Here is a 21,232-nt window from a genome sequence, read left to right on the forward strand (position 1 = left end):
TCCCACTCCAGTATTCTGGCTTGGAGAATTCCACGGACTGTATATTCCACAGGGTCACATAGAGTCGGACACGACTGAGCGACTTTCACTTCACTGGGTTCCAGGTAGGGAGCACACCTCCACCTGAGCTGCTCTTTCCCTGCTCCCAAGCGTGGGAACCTGGCAGAGAAGGACGCCTCGCCCTGGGCAAGGGTAATTAGCAGCCTCGCCCCTGCCAGTCTCCACAGGACTGCCCCTGAGGCCACAGCAGCCCAAGAATGCTCTGCATTTTTCTCATTTTAATAAAGGTACAAAAGGTACTTGTGGAGGAAGGAAGCCAAGAAATCAAGCCCTTTCAGGTACATTCTTGGCTCTGGTGTGGGGGATTATGCCTGTGGGTTTTTTGTTTTTTGTTTTTCAGGAGGAGGGGAGGGGGCCGGCCACTGCTTTATTTGAGAGTTTATCTCCCTGACTCAGGTCTGAGGAATGCCCTCCACCCACATTCTGACCTCTAGACCCCTCAGCCCTGCTGGGTGATAACTAGGAGCTTCATGAGCTCTAGGAGTGGGAGGATGCACAAGAGAAGGCTGGAGGGGTGACGTCCATCACAGCAGAGGCAGGGACAGTTGAAGAGCTGAGGCCAGGAGTAAGGAGGTCCCAATTGGCCTCTCGGTGGCAAAAGAGGAGGGGGTAGTCACCCTCACGTGCCTTCTGAGTCACGGCATCGCCTGATCTGGTGCTATTTTCTGCCCAAGGACAAAGCTTGGCCTCCCAGTGCTGAGATTCCCCCTGTCCCAGTTCTGGCCTTGGCATATCGAGTGACTTAGGAAGAGTCAGGGCGTCCTCTGCTTGAAAACCAGGCTGGTAACGTCTGTGACCTCACAGTGCACTGTAGACCCGGGATGACTTACTAGGTCTTCACAGTGCATGGTCGTTTGCTCTGAGACAATGGGTCAGGCAGACCGTGCGACTCACCTGGGTTGGGAGGCAGCTGCTAACGGAGGGAACATTTTCGTGCATGCTGGCTTCATCTTTTGTGAGGTGCCAGGGACCTTGGCAAGTCCCTCCACTTCTGTAGGCCTCCTCGCCTATTAAATGGTGATGATGCTAATAGCAGTATTGCCCTTGATGGAAGGTCATGCAGGTTCATAGAATCGGTAACAGGCTTTGAGCTCCCAAGAGAAAGGCACTGAGGAGATACAAGGTGTTATTAGAAGTAACTGGCCTGTAATTGGGTCACCTTCAAAGCTGCCAGACTCCATTTACTTCATCCAGTCTCTCTGCTCCCTCTCAATCTCTTCTCTGTCTTCCTTCTTCCTTCATCCCTCTTCTCACTCCCCGCCATCACCTTCTAATTTATGTCTCACCACAAGTCACTCTCACACTTGCTCTCACAGTTTAAGATTCTACAAGAAGCATTCTGTCTCTGAAGTGATGGAATCCCAGTCAAGCAGAACAGACAAAGCCCTGTGCTGTGCTGGGCTGTGCTTAGCTGCTCAGTGTGTCAGACTCCTTGCCACCCTGCATGGACTGGAGCCTGCCAAGCTCCTCTGTCCATGAGGATTCTCCAGGCAAGAATACTGGAGTGAGTTGCCATGACTTCCTCCAGGGGATCTTCCCAACCCAGGTATCGAACCCAGGTCTCATACACTGCAGGCAGATTCTTTACCATCTGAGCCACAAGGGAAGCCCAAGAATACTGGAGTGGGTAGTCCATTGCTTCTCCAGGGGATCTTCCTGACCCAGGAATTGAACCAGGGTCTCCTGCATTATAGGAGGATTCCTTACCAGCTGAGCTACCGGAGATGCCCAGCAAAGCCCTGGGGAGCAGCATCTAAACCTCAAGCTAGAGAAGCGAAAGCTGTTTATCTATCTACCCACCTTCCAACTATCCATCCAACCATCCACACACTTAACCAGCCAACCACCCACCCACCCATCTAATCAACCATCCACTCATCCATTCACCCATCTACTCACCCACCCACCCATCCACCCAGCCAACTATCCAACTATCCATCCATCTGTCCACCCAACTAACCAACCAACGACCCATCCATTCATCCCTCCACCCATCTAATCAATCATCCACCCATCTAACTAACCACCCAATCAAACATTCACACATCCATCTACCCACCTATCTACTCACCCACCCAACCATTCATCCACTCACCCATCTACCCACCCAACTATCCAACCATCCATCCACCCAACTAACCGCCTATTCATCCATCCTTCCATGAGTGACGCATCTGATGCAGACTCAGGTGTCTGACATCAAGATCCCCCAGATCCTGGGCCTGGTGAGCAGCTTTCCGATGATCTCACTTACTCCTGGGATATGGTCTCTGGGGAAAGCAATGTCTCACCCAAAAGGAATGATTTTCAAGCAGAGACATGCCTAGCCTGGGGGAAAGTCTCAAACACTCTGCCTGAAATGCAATTTTCACCCATTCTCCCTTGTACAATTTACACTGCTTGCAAAGAGCATGTGAGGACTGAATGCAAGTGGAAGATCCCAGCCCTGGCATACTCCTGAAGCTCATCGGAGTAAGGTCTTTGCATTCCCCATGGGCAGGGCCAGGCCCCGGTTTCAGGTGCTTCTCTAGGGGATCCCTTCATTGCGGTGGGCACTAACATTTGGGATAACAGCAAGCCGCAGACTTCCAATGAATCTCCTATGGACACTGCAGGAGCGTGTGGAGGGAAGAGCTGGAGAAAAGTGCAAGTGGGTTTCCAGGGGCTTCTCACCCTGCTGTTGGCTCAGCTGGTAAAGAATCAGCCTGCAGTGTGGGAGACCTGGGTTTGATCCCTGGCTTGGAAAGATCCTCTGGAGGAGGGCATGACAACCCACTCCAGTACTCTAGCTTGGAGAATCCCCATAGACAGAGGAGCCTGGAGGGCTACAGTCTATGGGGTCTCAAAGAGTCAGACATGACTGAGCGACTGACAGCTTAGTCACAGGGCTCTGAGGCAGCCCAGAGTCTTACTGGAAACCCCCCTGCCCCCCTACCCCCCACCCCAGATGAACAATAGCGCCAGTGATCCTCCTCCTGTGGTGACCGTCAGATTAACATCCGTCAGATTAACATCCGTCAGAGGGAACACAAGATTGCTGTTTCCCAGCCCTAGCTAAAGACTGGCTGACATTTCAGGGCGACAGGCAAGCAGAACAAACATTCACTGAGATCGTGTTTGTTGCACTTTTCTTTCTGTACAAATAAAAATGGTTCCCAAATCCTAAAACTTGAAGGTGGTAAGAGATCAAATAGCTCCAGAAAAAGCATGCAAGTTAGTCACTTAGCCGTAAACTTCCCTGAGTTTTAATAACTTCACCATCTCTATCCCAGGAAGGACCTTCCAACAGTTGATACCTTGGGGGTGGCAGAAGGGGCTGTCACAGATGGGGACCTGTCTCTGAGCTTCAAGGGCTTAAATTATTTCAGAAGTGCATCCACCCTTCTCAGCCTGGGGGTTCCAGAGGGAAGGAGTTACTGATGCTTCTCCAAGTGGCCAGACTTTCAGGTCGGGATGGGAGCATCTGAACCAGCCAGATTAGACGAAAAGGGTCTATTTTCTCAGAGAAGAGTCTTAAAGGAGGTCACCCAGGAAGCTGTATTTCTCACTAAAAAACCATAGGGCAACTATTTACTGCCCATGGAATTCCCTTAAAATAGAAGGGAGACCCCCAGGGGTGATAGAGCTGGCCAAGCAGAGTGGAAAGGATTTGATTAGGGTGGGTCCTTGGAGGTCCTGTCCTATGGACTAAGGTCTCAGCGCAGACAGGAGAGGAAATGTCAGTGAGATCTGAGTGTCTTTGAAAGTAGCTTTTGTAACAAAAACAATAAGATCACTGTTAGTTTTTTTTTGTTTTTAATTAACTTCCCTGGTGGCTCAGAGGTTAAAGTGTCTGCCTGGAATGTGGGCAATCCACTCCAGTACTGCCTGGAGAATCCCATGGAGAGCAACTGCACACACAATGTCAAATTAATCTGATCCTACTGCTGCTGCTGCTGCTGCTGCTGCTGCTAAGTCGCTTCAGTCGTGTCCGACTCTGTGCCACCCCATAGACAGCAGCCCACCAGGCTTCCCCATCCCTGGGATTCTCCAGGCAAGAACACTGGAGTGGGTTGCCATTTCCTTCTCCAAAGCATGAAAGTGAAAAGTAAAATTAAAGTCGCTCAGTCATGTCCAACCCTCAGCGACCCCATGGACTGCAGCCTTCCAGGCTCCTCCATCCTTGGGATTTTCCATGCAAGAGTACTGGAGTGGGGTGCCTTTGCCTTCTCCGAATCCGATCCTAGATGAATAGATTAATACTAATTCACACTTTAATATCTGGTTTTCTTTAGGTTTTGAAGTTCAACCTGTGTATTAAATTTTATTTGCAAATCCAGGAAATTTTAATATCACTTTCAAGGAGATTAATTTGACTAATATTCAAACAGTTCATTCTGAACTATTAAATCCCTAGTATAAGCAGTCACATTTACAAACCTAATTTCCCTAAATTTATGTTCTTAATTACTTCAAATGTCTCCAGGAGGCAAAAGCTCCACAAGCAGTAAACTCACAGCATTAAATCTGACTAAGACAGTTTGAAGGGGGTGAATATCAAGTGTCCTTGACTGTCCCAAAATCCTGTACAAATTTCCCAAAATGTTTCTACACTTTTCCACTTAAATCACAGGTATAAATTTTATACCTGAATCAGGCGGCTAATCTGACAGTTATAACGTGTCAAAATCTTCTGCTTCCGTGTATGGGCTCAGTTGTGTCTGACTCTTTATGACCTCATGACTGTAGCCCACCAGGCTCCTCTATCCATGGAATTCTCCAGGCAAGAATCCTGGAGCTGGCTGCCACTTCCTACTCCAAGGAATTTTCCCAACCCAAGAATCGAACCCACATCTCTTGTGTCTTCTGCAATGGCAGGTAGATTCTTGAGCAGCCAGGCCACCTGTGAAACCCCAAATTCTCATCAGTTCAGCTCAGTTCATTCCCTCAGTTGTGTCTGACTCTTTGCAACGCCATGGACTGTAGCACGCCAGGCCTCCCTGTCGATCACCAACTCCCAGAGTTTACTCAAACTCATGTCCATTGAGTGAATGATGCCATCCAGCCATCTCATCCTCTGTCGTCCCCTTCTCCTCCTGCCCCAAATCCATCCCAGCATCAGGGTCTTTTCCATGAGTCAACTCTTTGCATGAGGTGGCCAAAGTAACGCTCAAAATTCTCTGGAGTTTCAGCTTTAGCATCATTCCTTCCAAAGAACACCTAGGGCTGATCTCTTTAGAATGGACTGGTTGGATCTCCTTGCAGTCCAAGGGACTTTCAAGAGTCTTCAACACCACAGCTCAAAAGCATCAATTCTTTGGCGCTCAGCCTTCTTCACAGTCTGACTCTCACATCCATACATGACCACCGGAAAAACCATAGCCTTGACTAGACAGACCTTTGTTGGCAAAGCAATGTCTCTGCTTTTCAATATGCTATCTAGGTTGGTCATAGCTTTTCTTCCAAGGAGTAAGCGTCTTTTAATTTCACGGCTGCAATCACCATCTGCAGTGATTTTGGAGCCCCCCAAAATAAAATCTGACACTGTTTCCACTGTTTCCCCATCTATTTCCCATGAAGTGATGGGACCAGGTGCCATGATCTTCATTTTCTGAATGTTGAGCTTTAAGCCAAGTTTTCCACTCTCCTCTTTCACTTTCATCAAAAGGCTTTTTAGTTCCTCTTCACTTTCTGCCATGAAGGTGGTGTCATCTGCATATCTAAGGTTATTGATATTTCTCCTGGTAATTTTGATTCCAGCTTGTGCCTCTTCCAGCCCAGCATTTCTCATGATGTACTCTGCATAGAAGTTAAATAAGTAGGGTGACAATATACAGCCTTGATGTACTCCTTTTCCTATTTGGAACCAGTCTGTTGTTCCATGTCCAGTTCTAACTGTTGCTTCCTGACCTGCATATAGGTTTCTCAAGAGGCAGGTCATGTGGTCTGGTATTCCCATCTTTCAGAATTTTCCACAGTTTGTTGTGATCCACACAGTCAAAGACTTTGGCATAGTCAATAAAGCAAAAATAGATGTTTTTCTGGAACTCTCTTGCTTTTTCCATGATCCAGCGGATGTTGGGAATTTGATCTCTGGTTCCTCTGCCTTTTCTAAAACCAGCTTGAACATCAGGAAGTTCACGGTTCATGTATTGCTGAAGCCTGGCTTGGAGAATTTTGAGCATTACTTTACTAGCGTGTGAGATGAGTGCAATTGTGCGGTACTTTGAGCATTCTTTGGTATTGCCTTTTTTTGGATTGGAATGAAAACTGACCTTTCCAGTCCTGTGGCCACTGCTGAGTTTTCCAAATTTGCTGGTATATTGAGTGCAGCACTTTCACAGCATCATCTTTCAGGGATTTGAAATAGCTCCACTGGAATCCCATCACCTCCACTAGCTTTGTTGGTAATGATGCTTTCTAAGGCCCACTTGACTTCACATTCTAGGATGTCTGGCTCTAGCTGAGTGATCACACCATTGTGATTATCTTGGTCATGAAGATCTTTTTTGTACAGTTCCTCTGTGTATTCTTGTCACCTCTTCTTAATATCTTCTGCTTCTGTTAGGTCCATACTATTTCTGTCCTTTATCAAGCCCATCTTCGCATGAAATGTTCCCTTGGTATCTCTAATTTTCTTGAAGAGTTCTCTAGTCTTTCCCATTCTGTTGTTTTCCTCTATCTCTTTGCATTGATCACTGAGGAAGGCTTTATCTCTTCTTGCTATTCTTTGGAACTCTGCATTCAGATGCTTATATCTTTCCTTTTCTCCTTTGCTTTTCACTTCTCTTCTTTTCACAGCTATTTGTTCAATGCCTCCTGTACAATGTCACAAACCTCTGTCCATAGTTCTTCAGGTACTCTGTCTGTCGGATCTAATCCCTTGAATCTATTTGTCACTTTCACTGTATAATCCTAAGGGATTTGATTTAGGTCATACCTGAATGGTCCAGTGGTTTTCCCTACTTTCTACAATTTAAGTCTGATTTTGGCAATAAGGAGTTCATGATCTGAGCCACAGTCAGCTCCTGGTCTTCTTTTTGCTGACTCTGTAGAGCTTCTCCATCTTTGACTGTAAAGAATATAATCAATCTCATTTTGATATTGACCATCTGGTGATGTCCTTGTGTAGAGTCATCTCTTGTGTTGTTGGAAGAGGGTGTTTGCTATGACCAGTGTGTTCTCTTGAAAAACTCTATTAGCCTTTGCCCTGCTTCATTCTGTACTCCAAGGCCAAATTTGCCTGTTACTCCAGGTATTTCTTGACTTCCTGCTTTTGCAATCCAGTCCCCTGTAATGAAAAGGACATGTTTTTTTGGGGGTGGGTGTTAGTTCTAGAAGGTCTTGTAGGTCTTCATAGAACCATTCAACTTCAGCTTCTTCAGCATTACTGGTTGGGGCATAGACTTGAATTACTGTGGTATTGAATGGTTTGCTTTGGAAATGAACAGAGATCATTCTTTCATTTTTGAGATTGCATCACCATTATCTTCAATACCTCCACCATAGTTTGGCCTCAGGTAAATAATAAGGAGGGAACACAGCTCCACCCATCAGCAGAAAAATTTGATTAAAGATTTACTGATCATGGCCCTGCCCATCATAACAAGACCCAGTTTCCCCCTCAGTCAGTCTCTCCTATCAGGAAGCTTCCATAAGCCTCATATCCTTAACCATCAGAGGGCAGACAGAGTGAAAACCACAATCACAGAAAACTAACCAATCTGATCACAATAGACCACAGCCTTGTCTAACTCAATGAAACTATGAGCCACGCCACGTATGGCCACCTAAGATGGACAGGTCTTGGTGGAGAGGTCTGACAGAATGTGGTCCACTGGAGAAGGGAATGGCAAACCACTCCAGTTTTCTTGCCTTGAGAACCCCATGAACAGTATGAAAAGGCAAGAAGATAGGACAGTGAAAGATGAACCCCCAGGTCGGTAGGTGCCCTATATGCTACTAGAGATCAGTGGAGAAATAACCCCAGAAAGAATGAAAAGATGGAGCCAAAGCAAAAACAACACCCAGTTGTGAATGTAACTGGTGATGGAAGTAAAGTCCGATGCTGTAAAGAGCAATACTGCATAGGAACCTGGAATGTTAGATCCATGAATCAAGGCAAATTGGAAGTGGTCAAACAGGAGATGGCAAGAGTGAAAGTCAACATTTTAGGAATCAGCAAACTAAAATGGACTGGAATGGGTGAATTAACTCAGATGACCATTATACCTACTTCTGTGGGCAAGAATCCCTTAGAAGAAATGGAGTGGCCATCACAGTGAACAAGAGTCTGAAATGCAGTACTTGGACGCAATCTTAAAAGCGACAGAATGATCTCTGTTTCCCAGGCAAACCATTCAATCCTCTTCATATTTCACTTTAAATACCAAACACACCTAGGATTTTTGTTCTGAACTTAATCCTTTAATATTAATATTCCTGATTGATTCCTCCATCACATCCACATTTAATTTGAGGCCTGCCTGGCATTAAACGATTCTTGCCAAGTAAGAAAACATTTGCACCTCCCTAAGAAGTCTAGGGTTCTCCTCTGAGAAGACAAAGATACTTATTCACCTGACTTTCAACTTCCACTCCAGATCTGACTTTGCCCTGATACACAGACAGCCATGCTGAGCCTTTGGGGGTCACGATTTACCCAGTGCCTGGGCAGCCTTGGACCCAGGCCCCTGTATGTTCTTCAGTCCCACTTCTGTCCCCTAGAGCCCCCATGTCCCCCATGGTGGCCCCTCACTGTCCCCTGTTCCCTTCCTCTGTCATTAACACCTTCTACTTTTCAGGTTGGACATCCCACCAAATGGGATAAAGAGGCATTCCCCCACCCCCGCTCCCAGTGACCAAGATCTGGTCATGGGATGTCAGTGGACTAGGCAACGTTACGTAGTTCGGGGAGGTGGACACAGCCTCTTTTCTTTTCCTGCTTCCTTCCAGGTGGAGCTGGAGCTGTCATTTTTGGACCACAAGCTGGAAGCCAAATGCTGGGGATGCCAGAATCAGTCATCGCCCCTGTATTGGATTCAATGAATTGACTATCTTTCTCATTTCCAGTCTAACAGGGCCACAATGCATGTGGGTACTAAAGTGGCCTCGCCTGGATCCGGCACATTCTCAGAGTTTTGTCTGGCTCCACATTTGCAACACTGAAGTCACTCTGTTGACAAGATCCAAGGATGAAAATCCAAGGTAAAGTGATGCTGGTGTACAGTGATGGATATTCACTGAGATGGGTCCATGGGTATTCCAGGCCAAGATGTAGGGAACAGCAGTGCCATCTCAGGGGCCGAAGATGAGTTTTCATTTTTTGCAACAAATAAATAACTGGACACCAGGAGGAGCAGAATGAATCAGAAGGAAGACCCCAGTGCCAGGGTACCTCTGCCCCTCCTCCACCCAGAGTGTTTCCCAGGTCTAGGTAGAAGGGATCCACCAGGTCACAAGACCAAGCCTTTATCGCAGGTATCAGAATTACTCAACTATGGGCCTCTTTGTGTTTATGTAATTCTATATCTAGTTGAGTTCAGAATACTGACTTCTCTTTCAAAATGTTCTTGTTTTTCAAAAGTCCCAAGTTAAAAGGCCTTGTTCAGAAATTGTCAAAATAGAGTTATTTTACAATTTTAAGAAATGTAAATAATTGAAAACCAGCACCAACTGGACACTGATGAAATAAGTTGCGGTAAATCCTTAGAATACTTTGTAGTCATTAAAAATTGTGCTAAAGAAGATTTAATAAGGAGAAATATTTGTAGTCTGCGAAAAAAGTAATATAACTTTATATATTGCATGATCCCAATTTGGCATAAATACTTATTTGTAGATTTTAAAAGCTAATTTTTTCTGGCCACACCACACAGTTTGTGGGATCTTAGTTCCCTGACCAGGGATGGAATCCATGCCTCCTGAAGTGGAGTGCAGAGTCTGAACCACTGGACCACCAAGAAAGTTCCCTAAACACTAAATTTTAAGCAATGATAATAACAACAAAGGTCAGCAGTCATTAAAAAATAAATAGTTTGAATAACCAAAAAGGACCAAAACCTATAGCACAGAGATACTCAATATTTTATAATAGCACATTTGGGGAAAGAGTTTGAAAAAGAATAGAGGTTATGTATAAATATACATACGTGTATATATACATACATACATAACTGAAGCACTCTGCTGATGCCTAAAACCTGAAACTAACACAACATTGTAAATCAACCATGAGTGAAGTGAAAGTGTTAGTCGCTCAGTCATACCTGATTCTTTGCAACAGGCTCCGCTGTCCATGGAATTCTCCAGGCAAGCATATTGGAGTAGGTTGCCATGCCCTTCTCTAGGCAATCTTCCTGACACAGGAATTGAACCCAGGTCTCCCCCACTGCAGGCAGATTCTTTACGTCTGAGCCACCAGAGATATACAAATCAACTATATGTCAATAAAAAGCAAAAATAAGAAAAACTGAATAGTTTGAATCCAGATTCACTCCCAGTTTCCTGTGGGTCTAGTGGAGATGGCCTTGATCAAGTCTATTAGAAACCAGCACAGCCAGAGGGGACGATCTGCTCAGCTCGGCTGGAGAAGGAGATCTCACACCATCGTGGACCAAGGCTACTGATGAAAGAACCTATAGAAGCGTGATGTTCCCACCATTAGCCCTTGCAGAATGAGCAAACATCCAAGGTGGATTCAGAAAATCTGGATTTTTACTATCCATTTGACCTTGAGCAAGTTCCCTCCTCTCAGTTGGGTGAAGTGGGCTATGCAGCCTCCCTCCTAACTTGCAGGATGCCTGTGAGGATGAAAGATAAGCTGGCGAAGGCAACTTGAAGGTGTCCAGGGAGCTGGAAAGGGAGCTTCCATCTGTGGGTTCATTGAGCCTGGGTTCTCACTTCAAGGAACGTTTTTGACCCATTCCATCTCCACTCCTCAGACATTGGTGTTGCCTCATTATTAGAGAAAAAGTCTGTTTCAACCCTGTTTTTCAAAACTTGTTTATTCCGAAGCCAAGTAGAAGAGACTCATGAACTCTGTATAAGCTTCACCAATTGACTTCTGTATGTGCATGTGACTTAAACTCTGGTTTCTCTTTTACTGAAATGTAGTTGATTTATACACATGATTTACATGTGTGTTAATTTCTGCTATACAGCGAAGTTCTTCAGTTATACACATACGTGCATTATTTTTCATATCCTTTTCCATTATGGTTTATCACAGGATATTATTAATAAGTATAGTGCCCTGTGCTATACAGGAGGACCTTGTTGTTTATCCATTCTATATACAGTAGTTTCCATCTGCTAATCCCAAGCTCCTGCCCCTGCCCCTACCCTCTCCTTGGCAACCACAAGTTTGCTCGCTATGTCTGAGGGTCTGCTTCTGTCTCACAGGTAAATTCATTTGTGTCCTGTTGTCTCTCATAAGTATATCATATAATATGTGTCTTCCTCTTTCTGACTTAATTGACTCTTTATTTTGGTTGCACCAGGCAGCTTGCAGGATCTTAGTTCCCTGACCAGGAATTGAATCAGGCCCCTGCCAGTGGGAGCATGGAGTCCTAACCACTGAACCACCAGGGAATTCCCTCAATTGGCTTTTAATTACACACCCCCAGGCTGGCTCCTTTTGACTCCCAGGGAGATTTGTGTTGAGCCCTCCCCGTGCATCCAGCTCTTTGTGGCTCACACACCTGCATGCCTGCTTGTATTCCCAGGTCCCTCCAAAGGCCGAGCTGGACTAGCAGGAAGTCTGGAGAAGAGAGTACCATCCTCTGTGCTGCTGAACTGCCAGACTCACAACTCCACATACAGGAAAATCACAACACTCGCCTCTGCTCCATTCCCGTCCACTCCTAAGACTCACAGCTCCTAAGAACTGCCGCCAGAGCCTGCACACCAGGGTCCCAACCTCCAAAACTGGTCTAAAGCTCTGCTGTCAACATCTTGAAATTCCTAACACTTGCTGAACAAAGAACATTGCACTTTTATTTTGCACTGGCTCTGCCATGCCGTTGGCTGGCCCTGATCGCCACCCACTCCTGCCTGGCTCCTGGACAAGCTGTGTCATAAGGGAAGAGCCTTGCAGGCGCAGAAGGAGGTGACAGGGAACAATCCAACAGGTAGAACAGGTGTGGGCACCACTTCATCCCCGCATCCTTCCTCCCAAATTCCAGGAAGGGGCTGCCCTCTGCTTTGCAAAAAGCACAGGAGAAGAGGCTCTCTGGTCTTGTGGTTCGACCACATTTCTGAAATGCAACGAGGGGTAAACACGGTGGTTTCATGTGGATCTCAAAGCACTTTACAGCTACCTGGGATCTATCCTCTCCTGTCCCTGGGTTTGTGCTCTTAGCTTCGCAGCCAGGAGTGGAGGTGAGAGAGAGCCAGGGACTCAGGCCTGTGTCCTGGAGGCCCCTGCCCCGGCCTGCGGCTCTGGCTCCAGTCTGGCAGGCTCTCCCCATCGGCTCGTCCCTTGCCAGAGACTCGGGGTCCCAGGGAAGTCTTCCTCTGAAGGCTGTTGCTTTTGTACATGGCTCGGTCCTTCAATGCAGTCATTGAAAGTCACTCCTAGTCATTTAAATTTGAGAAACAGGAGCTGATAAATATCTCATTCGTTCATAAAGCAGTACCAAAAGTAGAAAGAAATGGAATTTTCTTAATACTTTCTCATTATTTCCTGTTAGACCCTTAAACAAAGCACACATTTATAAACGGATAAAGCCGTAAGCTCAAATCAGATGACCTTAGACCTGGGGCACTGCCTGTAATTTACAGGTGAAGAAAGAGTACAGACCAGAGAGGTGGAGTAACTCATCCAAGATCACACAGCGAGCAGCAGAGCAAGAGCTGGAATCCAGTTCTTCTGGTTCTTCGGCCAGGGCCTGACTCAGAGCAGCCAGCAGAGAGGGAGACAAAGGGTCAGAAGCAGACACGCAGGAGATCCTGCTGTGAGCCGGGGACTCTGGGGGCACCTCATCTAGGCCTGTCTCCTAGCTTCCACGGAGTCCTGGCCCCCTGGCAGTGCTAAGAGCAGAAGGGGAAGAAGTCAAGCGTGGAACCAGTCTGTACAGTAAGTCCCCTACAGGTTCCATTCCAAGAGCACGTTCATAAGTACAATTTGTAAGTCCAACAATGTTAGGCTGCCTATCCAACTAACACAATGTAATACAGTAATAAGTTTATACTACTTTTCACACAAATAACACATTAAAAAACAAGCACAAAAAATAAAGGAAACATTTTTATTCTTACAGTGCAGGACCTTGGAAAGTACAGGAGTTAGTATAGTACATCAGCCAGCACACAGGAGCTAGCACCGAGTGAACAGGCAGGAAGAGTTACCGACTGGAGGAGGGAGAGGAGGTGGGAGATGGTAGAGCTGAAGGGTCATCAGCAATAGGAGAGAGAGGACACGCTACAGTGTCACTCACGCCTGACGTTGATGGCAGTCCATTCCTCGCTGGCTGGAACCAGACAAACGTTCATATCTTTGAATGTAACAGCTTGAGGATTTGTACGTAGAAGATTTGTATGGCTTTGTTGTTGCTCAGTCACTAAGTCGTGTGCAACTCTTTTCGACCCCATGGACTGCAGCACCCCAGGCTCCCCTGTTCATCACTGTCTCCCAGAGTTTGCCCAAACTCATGTCCATTGAGTCAGTGATGCCATCCAACCATCTCATCCTCTGTCTCCCCGCTCTCCTCCTATCCTCAATCTTTCCCAGCATCAGGGGTCTTTTCCAGTGAATCAGTTCTTCACATCAGGTGGCCAAAGTATTGGAGCTTCAGCTTCAGCATCAGTCCTTCTGATCACTATTCAGGGTTGATTCCCTTTAGAATTAACTGGTTTGATCTCCTTGCTGTCCTAGGGACTCTCAACAGTCTTCTCCAGCACCACAATTTGAAAGCATCAGTTCTTTGGGAGAATTACCGTATTTGATTTGAGACATCAGCATTTGTTAGCACTTAGTGTGGAGGTTTTGTTATTGTGGTCACTGTTCATTTTTATTACAGAACATTTTTGTAAAGTTTTATTGAGATACAATTCACACATCACACAATTCACCCACCTAAAGTATATTAATTCAATGGTTTAGTATTTTCACAAGTGGGCAATGAACACTGCAGTCAGCTTTAAAACATTTTCATCGCCTTGGTATCTACTTACTCTCTGTATGAATTTGTCTCTTCCAGACACTCCTTACAAATGGAATCAGACAGGATGTGGCTTTTTGTATTTGCTTCTTTAGCTGAGCACCGTGTCCTCAAGGTTCTTCCATGGTATACCACGGGTCAGACTTTCATTCCTTTTTCTTTCTGGCTAATATTCCACTAATGGATGTTCCATTGTCTGGCCATGTCCTGTGGTTAGAGGTCCTGTTTCTCCCAAGGCCTGGGAGCTTTCCCATAGTGCTGCCTTTGGAACTCGGGGTCTGCCCTGCAATGCACCAGTCAGGTCTTGCTGAAGGCGCCCCCTGACACCTTTTCTTGAGCTCAGGCACCTCTGATCACAAAGGCTCTGCCATGTCACGTGGCCTAAGAAGCAGGACTGTGTGCTCCACAGCCGACACCTGTGACACCGTCTTTGCTCTAGGCCTTCTCCAAACCAGCAGCTTCCACTCCATGGGGTAGGTGGGTCAGAGTGATACCCAAGGCACTGGATGTGCTGACTGGCAGGAAGGGCAGGTGCTCAGCTTGTCCATTGCTCTGGAGGGCGGTTCTGGCCCATTCAGGTTGCTCTAAGTGGGGCACCAGGGTGGAGGCCCCAGAATCTTTGTGGGGTGTGTTCCCACAAAGAGTTTACCCTTTGGAAGGGGTGTGTCTTGCCAGGATGGCCAGAGTACCATCACTTCTCATTCCTCGGGTTAAATCACCCTCCGGGTCTTTGGGCTCTGCCTGCCGTGGAGACCAGGCTCTCTGTGAAGGCCTCCAATTTGGGCTTCAACTATCGCCTTTTCTTTAAATTGCTGATTAACAGACTTTAGATGGTCAGCTTTCCTCTTGGGAGCACAGCGCCATCCACTCTTAACCCACCCCGCTCAATGGCCAAGTCGAAGCCCCGCCCACCAGACTGTCAGTCTTCCAGTTAACATCGGGCAGGATCCTCACCACTGCCCCTCAGGGTCCCCACCCTGGGGCTCATCTTTAGAGTCATTTCCTAGTGAGACAGGAGGGGACTTGGGAGACTTCGCTGCAGGGCCTCACCTGGACAAACATTTCCTCCAGCTACCGATACCAAGAAACTAGAAGGGATTAAAACCAACTGTTTGCATGCAGCAATTGGGACAAAATCTGGACAAAAGATACAAAAAAACCCACAAAAACCCAACTGAAGTGTGTGCATGCTAAGTCACTTCAGTTGTGTCCAACTCTGTGAGACCCTATGGACTGTAGCCCACCAGGCTCCTCTGTGCATGGGATTCTCCAGGCAAGAACACTGGGTTGGGTTGCCAGGCCCTCTTCCAGGGGATCTTCCCTACCTAGGGATTGAACCTGCGTCTCTTATGTCTCCTGCATTGGCAGGCAGGTTCTTTACCACTAGTGTCACCTGGGAAGCCCCAGGAGCAAAAGTAGGGTACTGAGCATGCCCCCTGCAAGAACACCACCTGAGGGTTGGGCCAAACACCTAAGCCACCCCTCCAGCCCAACTCCTGGACACACCCCTACCCTCACCCCATATAAGGAACCAGTTCATACCCTCCTCAGGGAGCCAGCAAGCCAGGGAATCTAGTTCCTATTCTCCCTCCCCCTGCAGCAGCAGGGGCCCCTAGAAAGCCCCATCTGAATTTCTTATCTGGCCTGTAGTCAATTTCTATTGATTAAGGAGGCTGAGAACCCTGGTTGATGTCACTAGGACCATCCCCCTAACCCAGAACCTCAGCTGACCTGCATGGACCCCTTGGAAATGCTGGAGGAGGAATTGGGCAGCAGGGGGCTGAGGAAGGGGTGAGTACAGTCACCGTTGGCCTCGCCCCTCCTTGAGGCCCGGGGCTTGTGGTGTAGTATCAGCCAGGAAGGGCCTGGCCAAGGGCTGCTGGGAGTGGGATCACGTCTGGAAGCTCCTGATCACCAAGGACGTGGCTCCAGAGAAGGGACACCGGAGCTGTAGTAGCTGTGAGCCGTGCGGATCTGGGTGGGGAGCAGCAGCTTGCCCCATGCCCTGTTTGTGGGTGAGACTGAGTGCCGGGGACAGCCCAGAGCTCTCTTTGTGTGTGGAGTGGTGGCATTGCCTACTCTCTGCCCCAGCTGTTGAAAAGTCAGAGGCCCACAGGAGCTAGGCAAGTGCCTCAGCCACTTGGGTGGGGGTGGGGGGAGTGGTGAGGGGCTGTGGTGACTAGAATGTGAGTACCCCTTGCCCCAAAGGCATTTGAATTCACATTTTACCCATCAGAAGGGACCAGACCATCAGGATGACCTCCAGTCTGCAGGCTTAGTCAAACCCCCAACACCTTGCCCTCCTGGACAGTCAGTTGGCATCCCCAGACACCCCAAAACTCTAGGGTAATAGGTCGATTGTTTCCAAACCCGGTTGATTAGCAGAGCCACAGAGACGCTCCCTTTGTATTTTTTGAACTCTTTTTTTGGGTGATTCTTTTTAAATTTCATAATGAATGTACATTTGCTTTTAGAAGTTCAAGCAATTGAGAAATACAAACAACAACAAAAATAAAGTCCTCCCCTACGTCCTTGTTACCCCAACTCCCCTCCATGACCCTTGTGCAGGCTGCCCCCACCCAGGCTGTGCAGACAGAGATGTGTATGCAAACGCTAGGCGTTTGAGATTTGGCTTCACAATGGGTTCCCACCCTACCCATCTGTCTGCCATTTGCTTTTCTTTCTCTCCTACTCACGGCACAGAAGATCCTCCCCATCAGGAGCCCCATTCCAGCTTTATTCCCTTTTTCTGCTGTTGGAGAGGCTGCAGCTTGGATGGGCTCTATGAGCACTCCCTGAGTCTCTGCCCTGGTCTGACCCTCCCAGGCGGACCCTACTTGTATAGTTACCGTGATTCCAGATCGGCCGTCAGCATCCCCTGGGGAAGGATGTGGTTCCCCTTCCCCCACCAGCATATGGCGGGTGTCATAACTGCTGGAATTTCATCACATGTATATGGAGAGGCCAGCGAGGCTCCTACAGAGGGCAGAGTGAGCCCTGCAGGGCCACAGCCCTGAAGTGTCAGCCTCCCAGAAGGCAGCCAAGGAAGCAGCCCCTCTGCCAGCAGACCCGAGCCTCCTCTCCCAGAACTCACAGTCTTGCCCCCTTGTGGGTGGGGAGTCATTCCTCTGCCCCTTCACATGAGGCTGGGTGTTCCCAGAAGTGTGACATCAGATGGGCAGCTTGGGCATGGGCATGAGCAGGGGGCAGACGGCCACGCTCCCCTGTCCGGGCCCTCTTTTTCTTCCTTAGCTGCCTCCATGAGCTGCACAGAGAATCTGGGAGGAATCTGTAACTCTCAAGTCCCATGACTCACAACAAATCCTCACCCGCGCTTTAGGGCCCCCACCGAGCCCCCGTGCACAGAAAGATGGCTCTACAACTGTGGTTTCTTCGAGACTCTCTCTTCTTTTAGGAATTCCCTGGCAGTCCTGGGGTTGGAGTTTTTACTGCGATGGCCAAGGTTCAATATGCAGAAAGGAAAAAAAAAAAAATCACTCTTCATCCAAGAAGAAAAACCAAAGTACACAGAAAACCCCAAGTGTTTCCTTCTCGGAAACCTGACGTTAGACAGGAACGCTGGCTGGAGGCAAGGAGTGAGACGGGACATGAGATGGGATGTGGCAGCACGAATGCATTTCCCAGATCAGATCAGTATGCTAGGGATTCTGCTCTGAGGAATCCTCCGTCTCTCAGCCAGCTCCACCTGCTGTGGTCCACAGCCCCTTCCTGTATCAGCAAACGAAGCCACAGACAACTCAGCCCCCATCGGCAGCCAGGTGTGGGGAGCAAGGAATAGAGTGTAGACCCTGGTGTCCCAAGGGCCTGGATTAGAATTCACCACCTGTTACATATGGCCTTGGGCAGGAATTTCACCTCACAAATCTTATCTGTCCACTGGGATGGTCAAAAGTCACTGAGAATGAGAGAAAGCTGATATTGTAAAAGCAGTTACTATCCAGGAGCTGACTCATTAGAAAAGACCCTGATGCTGGGAAAGATTGAAGACAGGAGGAGAAGGGGACGACAGAGGATGAAATGGTTGGATGGCATCACCGACTCAATGACATGAGTTTGAGCAGGCTCCAGGAGACGGTGATGGACAGGGAAGCCTGGCATGCTGCAATCCATGGGGTTGCAAAGAGTCGGACACGACAGAGCAACTGAACAGCAACAACAATCCAAGTGGTGCCAAGCACTCAAGAAAGTGGGAGGTGGGGGTGGGCTTGTCCCTGAAGCAGACAGAAGGAAGGAAGCGCTCAGAGGAAGAAACGGAGCCCTGGACCTTCTCCATCTGCACGCCTGCCAGCCCTGTCCCCTGACATTCTGTGCCCCCACCTTTCCAGAGCAGGCAGACATGTCAGCCTGTCTCAGAGTGGGACTTGTCGGAGCTGTCCTCGATCTTGACCTCTCTCTGTGCTCCCTCGCAATGACCGCTGGCTGTCTCAAGCCTGGAAAGAATTCCAGCGTGAGGACTATGAGGCTAAGCTTCTCCAGGCTTTGAGGAGCATTTCCTCCTGCGATGCGGAGGTATGGTAATGTGGAGGGTGGAAGATGCAGCTGTAACAACTTCCTATACTCTAGGGGACCCGAAGTGTTCAGGTTTCCAGAGGCAGAGGTGGAAGGAATGAAGGTCTTCTCAGTATGTGGAGGAGGAGCCTTGTCTGGCCACGTCCCCAAAGCTCTGCTGTCCTCCCACCCTCCACAGCCTCGCCAGGTGGGACACCTGACACCTGTGCTCACCTGTGCCACCCCTGACATTGGGAAGCAGTGACAGAGCTGACAGGATGGACTGTGGACAGGAAGCCCACCTCCCCAAAGGAGCTGAGGAGCATTGCTCTGTGCTGCAGCTTGCCCGGAGGGGGAAGACCTCTTAGTCGCCCCGTCCACCAGCCCCCTCTGGCCATGGGGAGTGGTCCCCAGCATGGGTCAGGCCTTTGGCTCCTTCCAACACCACAATAGGAAGGATCTGATAAGGCTGGAATAGCTCTTCTCCATCCTCTCCTCTGCAAGCTCCAAGGATGACCTCACCCTGGCCACCACCTGAAGCCCAGAAAACAGGGCTGGGCCTCCCTTTATAGAAGGGAAAGGAAGGTCCAGAAAGAATCTGTGGGGGGAAGAGTAGGACCAGGCTCCCAGGCCTTCCCGGGTACACCTGATCCCATCCCGGTTTTGACCACAGCTGACTAAGCGCTCAATGGACCCCTTCTACCTGTATCTTCCACTTGGGGACAAGTATCAGGTAAATCACATCAGGTAATGGGGGTTGTGGGGTGGGACAGCTCGCTGAGGGCCTTGATGTCTAGGATAGAGGGGTTGGACTTTTTTAGCAAAGAGCAGTGATCTGTGCACAGGCAGACAAGTTGGCCACAGCCTGGAGGAGTGGGCTAAGCCAGCCAGCAGGGAGGAGGGTGGCTCCAAGCAAGGAGAGGCTGTGGGGGCATGGGTGCGGGTGGAGATGGCATTGATAGGAAGGGGGGGTCCTGACCTTTTCATGCCACAGATATTTCTCAGGTTAATATGTTAAGGTAACAAAGTAGGGCTCCAAAGGAAATGAAGGATGTTCAAACACAGCTATCAGAACCCAGATAGAATAGATAATCTGCTTCCCTGGGAGGCGTTTGCTTGTAGGACCAGGGCTGAATCTAATAATGACCATCATTTCAAACTGGAGATGTGGGCGGTGCTTGCAGAGAAAAGCACCTGGGATGGGATGTGGGAAGTCTGCGGCTGCTGAAGCAGACTCGTCCCTGCATTTCTGACACCACAGTGGTGGCTGCTGTCATTCTAAGTGAAGGGTGTCTGTAGAGAGGTGGGGTCAACAGGCCTCGGTGAAGGTCAGGGTCGTGAGACAGACTGAGATTATCTTGAACCCTGGAGCCTGAGTGTGGGGGCAGCCCCAACAGAAATAAGGCAGGGCTGGGAGTCTAATGCGTGAGCAGGAGACAGAGGTGGGGTCACTGACTCCTGAGACATCCAGTACCTTCTCCACGGTCCCAGTGGGAACTCAAGACCCAGAATGAAAGAGTGTCTGTTTGGGGCAGAGTTTAGACCCCTGGATTCCTAGTCCTGTTCTTGTCCCCTGGAGTCAGATCCCCACTGAACCAAGTAGGTCAGTTGGGCAGGTGTTGCCAACAGGAGGGGACACTGTTGGCCACCGTGTCCAGTGTTATAGCCCCCGGCTCAGGTCACAATGCTGAGGGTGCCAAAAGCCAGCTCCATCTTGGGGCGTCATCCCCTGGCTTCAGAGAAATGCGCTTTCCTCTAAGGTGGTGGGTGGTCTTCAAAGACATCAGGCTCTTTCTTTTTCTTGGCTGAGCCACATAGCATGCGAGATCTTAGTTCCGCAACCGGCGATGGGACCCAAGCCTCTTGCATTGGAAGCACAATGTCTTAACCACTGGATCACCAGGGAAGTTCCGTCAGGCTCTTTTTCAAAGGACAATGCCAGGTGGGGCTGGCCTTCTCCCAGGGCTGGCCCACCCAGTCCCAGCTTAAAGACCCCAAGAGTCTGTCTCAATCCACTGCTTCCTCAAACCCCACTCATGCTGATGAGTGCTGTCTAAAGCATCCACAGCCTCCACAGTAAGGACTCCCAGCCACACAGGGAGAGCATCGGGGTCCTCAGGGTGCAGGTGAAGGGAGGGGGACCCTGGGGATGCTGCTGGGGCTGTGGGGATGGGACTCTGAACCCCTCACACTGCGTCTGCTGGGCCCCAGGCTCCATCCCCACCCTCAAGCTGGGCAACCCAGTGGTCTGGTTTAAGAGGCTCTGGCCTGTCCCGTCTTGTTGGGACCTGGGATAATAACTTACCTCACAGGGAAGGTGTGGGGATTAATGACTTAATGCTGCCAAGCGCCCGTGAGGGCCAGGGGCCCAAGTGCAGGATGCCGCTCTGGCCACTGACTCACTTTGCTGGGCTGCAAGTCAGCAAGACTCAGAGGGGATCCTTCTTGGAACATTCTCTCCACCTCCTCCTTCTGACTCCGTCTTTGCCGTGGAGTTGGGAAGACATCAAATTATTACTGAA

The 21,232-nt window shown here is 48.8% G+C and overlaps 1 long non-coding RNA gene across 1 annotated transcript; it reads left to right on the forward strand.

Moving 5' to 3' along the window:
* The first annotated feature begins 216 nt into the window (after positions 1–216).
* On the forward strand, positions 217–16,717 carry LOC114110419 (uncharacterized). The gene is made up of 3 exons (XR_003586658.3): positions 217–338; positions 9,112–9,246; positions 11,766–16,717. It is a non-coding gene; the product is annotated as an uncharacterized LOC114110419 (long non-coding RNA).
* Positions 16,718–21,232: the final 4,515 nt, after the last annotated feature.

This window comes from Ovis aries, chromosome 1 (assembly GCF_016772045.2).
Source record: "Ovis aries strain OAR_USU_Benz2616 breed Rambouillet chromosome 1, ARS-UI_Ramb_v3.0, whole genome shotgun sequence".
NCBI lineage: Eukaryota > Metazoa > Chordata > Mammalia > Artiodactyla > Bovidae > Ovis > Ovis aries.